This window comes from Triticum dicoccoides, chromosome 4A (genome assembly GCF_002162155.2).
Source record: "Triticum dicoccoides isolate Atlit2015 ecotype Zavitan chromosome 4A, WEW_v2.0, whole genome shotgun sequence".
Lineage (NCBI taxonomy): Eukaryota > Viridiplantae > Streptophyta > Magnoliopsida > Poales > Poaceae > Triticum > Triticum dicoccoides.
In genome coordinates, this window is record NC_041386.1 from 43406593 (window position 1) to 43416082 (window position 9490).

Genomic DNA, 9490 nt, shown 5'->3' on the forward strand with positions numbered 1-9490 from the left:
ATAGTTCCCGGTGGGGGTGGATGAACAGGACCCCGTGGTGTTGCCTCTGGATGAACAGGACCCCGATCGATCGAGCCGGTTGGGGCTGGATGAAATGGACCCCGTGGTGTTGCCTCTGGAAGAACAGGAGCCCGTGGATGAACAGTCGCATGTGGAGGCTGGAGGAGGTTGATGGTAGATGAACAGTATCTTGTGGAGGCCGGAGGGGGTCGACGATGGAGATGAATGCTACGTCTTAAGCTTGCGTTGGTTTTCCCCGAAGAGGAAGGGATGATGCAGCAGAGTAGCGTAAGTATTTCCCTCAGTTTTTGAGAACTAAGGTATCAATCCAGTAGGAGCCCACGCTCAAGTCCCTTGTACCTGAACAAAGCGATAGCTACTCGCAACCAACGCGATTAGGGGTTGTCAAGCCCTTCACGGTCACTTACGAGAGTGAGATCTGATAGATAGAATATTTTTGGTATTTTTGATATAAAGATGCAAAGTAAAAAGTAAAAGCAAAGTAAATAACAAAAAAATATAAAAGTGATGGAGATTGATATGATAAGAATAGACTCGGGGGCCATAGGTTTCACTAGTGGCTTCTCTCAAGAGCATAAGTATTCTACGGTGGGTGAACAAATTAATATTGAGCAATTGATAGAATTGAGCATAATTATGAGAATATCTAGGCATGATCATGTATATAGGCATCATGTCCGTGACAAGTAGATTGAAACGATTCTGCATCTACTACTATTACTCCACTCATCGACCGCTATCCAGCATGCATCTAGAGTATTATGTCAAAAACAGAGTAACGCCTTAAGCCAGATGACGTGATGTAGAGAGATAAATTCATGCAATATGAAATAAACCCCATCTTGTTATCCTCGATGGCAACGATACAATACGTGCCTTGCTGCCCCTTCTGTCACTGGGTAAGGACACCGCAAGATCAAACCCAAAGCTAAGCACTTCTCCCATGGCAAGAACTACCAATCTAGTTGGCCAAACAAAACGGATAATTCGAAGAGACTTGCAAAGATAACCAATCATACATAAAAGAATTCAGAGAAGATTCAAATATTATTCATAGATAGACTTGATCATAAACCCACAATTCATCGATCTCAACAAACACACCGCAAAAATAAGATTACATCGAGTAGATCTCCACAAGAGAGGGGAAAAACTTTGTATTGAGATTCAAAGAGAGAGAAGAAGCCATCTAGCTACTAACTGTGGACCTGAAGGTCTGAGGTAAACTACTCACACTTCATCGGAAGGGCTAGGATGATGTAGAAGCCCTCCGTGATGACGGCCCTCTTCCAGCGGAGCTCCGAAACATGCCCCAAGATGGGACCTCGTGGATACAGAAAGTTGCGGCGATGGAATTAGGTTTTTGGCTCCTGTTCTGATCGTTTGGGGGTACGTGTGTATATATAGGAGGAAGGAGTACGTCGGTGTAGCACCGAGGGGCCCACGAGGCAGGGGGCGCGCCCTAGGGGGGGCTCCCCCCACCCACGTGACCACCTCTTTGATCCCTTGCAGTAGGGTCCAAGTCTCATGGATCATGTTTGGTGAGAAAATCACGTTTCCGAAGATTTTATTCTGTTTGGACTCCGTTTGATATTCTGTTTAACCGAAACATTGAAATAGGCAAAAAAACAGCAATTCTGGGTTGGGCCTCTGGTTAATAGGTTAGTCCCAAAAATAATATAGAAGTGGAAAATAAAGCCCAATATAGTCCAAAATAGTAGATAATATAGCATGGAGCAATCAAAAATTATAGATACGTTGGAGACGTATCAGGCATCCCCAAGCTTAATTCCTGCTCGTCCTCGGGTAGGTAAATGATAAAAAGAGAATTTTTGATGCGGAGTGCTACTTGGCATAATTTCAATGCAAATCTTCTTAATTGTGGTATGAATATTCAGATTAGAAAGATTCAAGACAAAAGTTTATATTGACATATAAAATAATAATACTTCAAGCATACTAACAAAGCAATTATGTCTTCTCAAAATAACATGGCCAAAGAAAGTTATCCCTACAATCATATAGTCTCGCTATGCTCCATCTTCCCCACACAAAGTATTTAAATCATGCACAACCCCGATGACAAGCCAAGCAATTGTTTCATACTCTAACTTTTTCAAAACTTTTTCAATCTTCACGCAATACATGAGCGTGAGCCATGGATATAGCACTATAGGTGGAATAGAATGGTGGTTGTGGAGAAGACAAAAAGGAGAAGATAGTCTCACATCAACTAGGCGTGTCAACGAGCTATGGAGGTGCCCATCAATAGATATCGATGTGAGTGAGTAGGGATTACCATTCAACGGATGCACTAGAGCTATAAATGTATGAAAGCTCAACAAAAGAAACTAGTGGCTGTGCATCCAACTTGCTTGCTCACGAAGACCTAGGGTAATTTGAGGAAGCCCATCATTGGAATATACAAGACAAGTTCTATAACGTAAAATTCCCACTAGTATATGAAAGTGACAACATATGAGACTCTCTATATGAAGAACATGGTGCTACTTTGAAGCACAATATATGAGACTCGCTATATCATGGTGCTACTTTGAAGCACAAGTGTGAAAAAAGGATAGTAGCATTGCCCCTTTTTTATTTTTTTATTTTTTTGGGCCTTCCTTTTTTTCTTTGGCCTTTTTTTGGGACAATGATCTATTGAATGATGATCATCACACTTTTATTTATTTACAACTCAATGATTACAACTTGATACTAAAACAAAGTATGACTCTATATGAATGCCTCCGACGGTGTACCGGGATATGCAATGAATCACGAGTGACAAGTATGAAAGAATTATGAATGGTGGCTTTGCCACAAATACTATGTCAACTACATGATCATGCTAAGCAATATGACAATGATGGATGTGTCATGATGAACTAGATGGTGGAAAGTTGCATGGCAATATATCTCGGAATGGCTATGGAAATACCATAATAGGTAGGTATGGTGGCTGTTTTGAGGAAGGTATATGGTAGGTGTATGATACCGGCGAAAGTTGCGCGGTATTAGAGAGGCTAGCAAGAGTGGAAGGGTGAGAGTGCGTATAATCCATGGACTCAACTTTATTCATAAACAACTCATATACTTATTGCAAAAATTTAGAAGTTATCAAAGCAAAGTATTACGCGCATGCTCCTAGGGGGATAGATTGGTAGGAAAAGACCATCGCTCGTCCCCGACCGCCACTCATAAGGAAGACAATAAATAAATAAATCATGCTCCGACTTCATCACATAACAGTTCACCATGCGTGCATGCTACGGGAATCACAAACTTCAACACAAGTATTCTTTAAATTCACAACTACTCAACTAGCATGACTTTAATATTATCACCTCCATATCTCAAAACAATTATCATGCTTCAATCTTTTCTTAGTATTCAACACACTCAAAAGAAAGTTTCACAAATCTTGAATACCAAGCATATTATTATTAGGCAAATTACCATGCTATTAAGAGACTCTCAAATTAATTTAAGTGAAGCATGAGAGATCAATAGTTTCTTTAAAACGAATCCACCACCGTGCTCTAAAAGATCTAAGTGAAGCACATAGAGCAAAATTATCTAGCTCAAAGGATATATGTGAAGCACATAGAGCAAAATTATCTAGCTCAAAAGATATAAGTGAAGCACATAGAGCAAAATTATCTAGCTCAAAAGGTATAAGTGAAGCGCATAAAGTATTCTATCAAATTTTAATTCAAGTATGGCTCTCTCAAAAGGTGTGTACAGCAAGGATTATTGTGGCATACTAACAAACAAATACACAAATAATACAAGATGCTCCAAGCAAAACACATATCATGTTGGTGAATAAAAATATAGCTCCAAGTAAATTACCGATGGAAGTGGACGAAAAGAGGGGATGCCTTCCGGGGCATCCCCAAGCTTTGACTTTTTGGTGTCCTTGGATTATCTTGGGGGTGCCATGGGAATCCCCAAGCTTAGGCTCTTGCCACTCCTTGTTCCATGATCCATCAAAAGAATTCGCCCAAAACTTGAAAACTTCACAACACAAAACTCAAAATAGAAAACTCGTGAGCTCCGTTAGCGAAAGAAAACAAAAGACCACTTCAAGGTGCTGTAATGAACTCATTCTTTATTTATATTGGTGTTAAACCTACTGTATTCCAACTTCTCTATGGATTATAAACTATTTTACTAGCCATAGATTCATCAAAATAAGCAAACAACACACGAAAAAACAGAATCTGTCAAAAACAGAACAGTCTGTAGTAATCTGTAGCTAGCACAAAATATGGAACCCTAAAAATTCTAATAAATTTCTGGACGTGGGGAATTTATCTATTAATAATCCTAAAAAAGAATTAACTAAATAGCACTCTTCAAATAAAAATTACAGCAATTCTCGTGAGCGCTAAAGTTTCTGTTTTTACAGCAAGTTCAACAAGACTTTCCCCAAGTCTTCCCAACGGTTCTACTTGGCACAAATACTAATTAAACACAAACAAAACACAAACAAAACATAGGCTAAATAATTTATTTAATAACAGCAAGGAAAAATATTGGGATGTCTCCCAACAAGCGCTTTTCTTTAAAGCCTTATAGCTAGGCATTGATAATTTTAATGGTGCTCACATGAAAGACAAGAATTGAAGCACAAAAGGAGCATCATAAAGCATGTGACAAACACATCTAAGTCTAACATACTTCCTATGCATAGGCATCTTATAGGCAAACAAATTATGAAGGCAAGCAAAAGCTAGCATATGCAAGGAAGAGGAAAGAAACAATAGCAATCTAAACATAACGAGAGGTAATTTAGTAACATGAAAATTTCTACAACCATATTTTCCTCTCTCATAGTAATTACATGTAGGATCATAAGCAAATTCAACAATATAGATATCACATAAAATATTCTCAACATGATCCACATGCATGCAAGGTTGGCACTTTTCCGAAATAGTGGGATTAACATTAACTAAAGTCATGACCTTCCCAAACGCACTTTTATTAAAAACTTCATAAGATTGAACATTCTCTAAATATGTGGGACCTAAAGTTGACATTCTTCCAAACCCACTTTCGATATTATTGCAAACATTATAATCAATCTCATATTCATCATGGGGTTTAAATAAATTTTCAAGATCAAAAGAAGAATCACCCCAATCATAATCATTGCAACAAGTAGTAGACATAGCAAAACTAGCAACCCCAAGCTTAGGGTTTTGCATCTTATTAGCACAATTGACATCAAGAGAATTTATAATAAAATCATTGCAATCATGCTTTTTATTCAAAGATCTATCATGAGTCACTTCATAAAGCACTTCATCACGATTTTCAGATTTACGGATTTCAGGCAAAAGCTTATAAAGATAATCTAGTGCATCCAAATCACTAGGAATTGGTTCATCATAATTGGATCACTTAAAAAGATTGGCAAGCGGATGAGGATCCATAGATATTAGCTTCTCTGTTTAGTAATAAATAAACAACTATTCCAACCATACGAGCAAACAAGAAATGGGCAAAAGAGGCAAATAGAGAGGGAGGATAGAAACAGGGCGAATAAAACAGCAAGGGTGAAGTGGGAGAGAGGAAAAAGAGAGGCAAATGGCAAATAATGTAATGCGAGAGATATGGATTGTGATGGGTACTTGGTATATTGACTTTTTGCGTAGACTCCCTGGTAACGGCGCCAGAAATCCTTCTTGCTACGTCTTGAGCTTGCGTTGGTTTTCCCTGAAGAGGAAGGGATGATGTAGCAGAGTAGCGTAAGTATTTCCCTCAGTTTTTGAGAACCAAGGTATCAATCCAGTAGGAACCCACGCTCAAGTCCCTCGTACCTGCACAAAGCGATAGCTACTCGCAACCAACGCGATTAGGCGTTGTCAAGCCCTTCATGGTCACTTACGAGAGTGAGATCTGATAGATAGAATATTTTTGGTATTTTTGATATAAAGATGCAAAGTAAAAAGTAAAAGCAAAGTAAATAGCAAAACAATATAAAAGTGATGGAGATTGATATGATGAGAATAGACCCGGGGGCCATAGGTTTCACTAGTGGCTTCTCTCAAGAGCATAAGTATTCTACGGTGGGTGAACAAATTACTGTTGAGCAATTGATAGAATTGAGCATAATTATGAGAATATCTAGGCATGATCATGTATATAGGCATCACGTCCGTGACAAGTAGATCGAAATGATTCTGCATCTACTACTATTACTCCACTCATCGACCGCTATCCAGCATGCATCTAGAGTATTAAGTTAAAAACAGAGTAACGCCTTAAGCAAGATGACATGATGTAGAGAGATAAATTCATGCAATATGAAATAAACCCCATCTTGTTATCCTCGATGGCAACGATACAATACGTGCCTTGCTGCCCCTTCTGTCACTGGGTAAGGACACCGCAAGATCGAACCCAAAGCTAAGCACTTCTCCCATGGCAAGAACTACCAATCTAGTTGACCAAATCAAATGGATAATTCGAAGAGACTTGCAAAGATAACCAATCATACATAAAAGAATTCAGAGAAGATTCAAATATTATTCATAGATAGACTTGATCATAAACTCACAATTCATCGGTCTCAACAAACACACCGCAAAAAGAAGATTACATCGAATAGATCTCCACAAGAGAGAGAAGAAGCCATCTAGCTACTAACTATGGACCCGAAGGTCTGAGGTAAACTACTCACACTTCATCGGAGGGGCTAGGATGATGTAGAAGCCCTCCGTGATGACGGCCCTCTTCCGGCGGAGCTCCGGAACAGGCCCCAAGATGGGATCTCGTGGATACAGAAAGTTGCGGCGGTGGAATTAGGTTTTTGGCTCCTGTTTTGATTGTTTGGGGGTACGTGTGTATATATAGGAGGAAGGAGTATGTCGTTGGAGCATCGAGGGGCCCACGAGGCAGGGGGCGCGCCCTAGGGGGGCGCACCCCCCACCCTCGTGACCACCTCTTTGATCCCTTGCAGTAGGGTCCAAGTCTCCTGGATCATTTTCGGTGAGAAAATCACGTTTCCGAAGATTTTATTCCGTTTGGACTACGTTTGATATTCTGTTTATCCGAAACACTGAAATAGGCAAAAAAACAGCAATTCTGGGCTGGGCCTCCGGTTAATAGGTTAGTCCCAAAACTAATATAAAAGTGGAAAATAAAGCCCAATATAGTCCAAAACAGTAGATAATATAGCATGGAGCAATCAAAAATTATAGATACGTTGGAGACGTATCAATGAACAGTATCCCGTGGAGTCCTGTTTTGCGGTATGCCACACCCCTCTTGGTGAACAGGACTCCCATTTCGACCGTAGTGCTCCAACACAAGTCCATTTCGTCCGTTTTGCGGTACGCCCCACCCCTCCCGATCAACAGGACCCCCGTTTTGACCGTAGGAGGTCCGTTTCCTCCGTTTTGCGGTATGCCAGACCCCTCCCGGTCAACAGGACCCTGTTCCGAACGTAGGAGGTCCGTTTCCTCCGTTGTGCGGTACGCCAGGCCTGATTTCCATCGCCTGTTCCGTCCAAGCCCTCCCGATGAACACGACCACGCATTCCGTTCTGACCCAGCCGGTTGGCTCCCATGCGTTCCGTTGCCTCCCGATGAACACGACGCATTCCGTTGCCTCCCCATGAACACGACGCATTTCGTTGCCTCCCCATGAACACGACGATGATGTTGTTTCTCCGTTCTGACCCATCCATGTCAACGAGCCCTTGCCGTACGTATGCGCGAGTAGGCGTTCGAGACCCCGCCCGTATGTACACATACGTGGCCATATTTTCTTTCTTGCACCCTGGCCGCCTCTACTACGACACGTGCGCGCCTCTACATCCACCAGTATATATGTACATACACGTTCGCGACCAGAATGACAACGCTACGTACGCGTCGACCATGTGGGTCCCGACTGTCAGGAACTTTCTTGCGTGCGAAGATGTAGCTGGTGGGTCCCAGCAGTCAGCGGGGCGAAATACGATGGCCCATCCATTGGGTCCCCGCTGTCAAGTGGAGGAATAATTATTTTGCACGTAATAAGGAGGAACTTCCTTGCTGCGGCCGTGGACCCAGTGGTCAGCCTCTCCACGTACAGTCCATGTCCGATGGAAGCCGTTCCTTGACCACGTTGACCACGCTGCGCCGAGAGCACCAGGGCGGTGGACGACGGCGAGGCCTAGGAAGGGGACGACGCGGAGCCAGGGAAGACACGACAGTGGATGCCCACGCATAGAGGAGAACGAGGGCACTGGTTCACTGCGGTGTGAGGTTGTCGTCGTTGTAGAGTAATAGGAGGTGTGGGTGAGTAGAGGGATGGCCTGGCCAGCGGTGGGAGTAGTAGGGTGCTGTGAGGCCTCCGCCGCATCGCAGCCGGCCATGGGAGGCAGGAGCACGAGGCACGACCGACACTGGTTTGGGCGGCTGGAGCAAGAAGACGAGAGGTTGAAGAAGAACTACGGCCGTTGGATGGACATCGTACGGTCACTAGAGCTAGAATTGTGCATATTGACTAAGTTAACAAAGCCCTCCGTCCCTGTCAACTTAGTAGGCCCACAAGTCAGCCTGCCACTATACTGGGTCCTAGCTAACAGGGGGAGTATTCATTTTTTGTGCGTAATAAGGAGGCACTTCCTTGCGTGCGAAGATATAGCTGGTGGGTCCGAGCCGTCAGCGGCGGTAACGTTTTTTTTCATGAAATACAGAGGCCCTTTCGGTGGGTCCCTGATGTCAGGTGGAGGAATCATTATTTTGTGCGTAATAAGGAGGCATTTCCTTGCGTGCGACTGTGGACCCAGCTGTCGGCCTCTCCACGTACAGTCCACTTCAGATGCATGTCGGTCGTTGACCACGTTAACCAGGCCGCGTCGAGAGCACCAGGGCGGTGGACGACGGAGAGGCCTAGGAAGGGAGCGACACGGAGGCAGGGAAGACTCGGCAGTTGTTTCCCACGCGGAGGGGAGTACGACTGTACAAGGGTTTACTGGTTCGTCTGCCATCGCCGGAGAATAACATCAGGTGTGGGTGAGTAGAGTGATGGCTAGGCCAGCGATGGGAGTACGGTTGGGCGGTGAGGCCTGCGCGGCAGCACAGCCGGCCGCGGGGAGGAGGGAGCAGGCAGTCCCGCCGGCGCTTGTTTGAGCGGCTGGAGCAGGAAGAGCAGAGATTGAAGAAGCACGAGGGCCGTTGGATGGACATCCAACAGTCACTGCTTGTGCGTCAACCTTTTTTTAGGAAAGCCTCAAATCTGTGGAAAACAGAATACAACCCATCTGCCATTATTTCCAATAATTTTCAGCCCATTTGCTAATTCTTAAGGTTTTTTTGGAGCCCATATTCTTTTTGTTAGCATTACAACCCAAATTGTGGCCACGGTTAAAAAATTATACGAAATTTTGCATATTTCAGTGCGGTCCGAACTATTTTTAATCCTGAAATTTCGACTCACATTCAAACTGATTTTAAAAATAAATGTA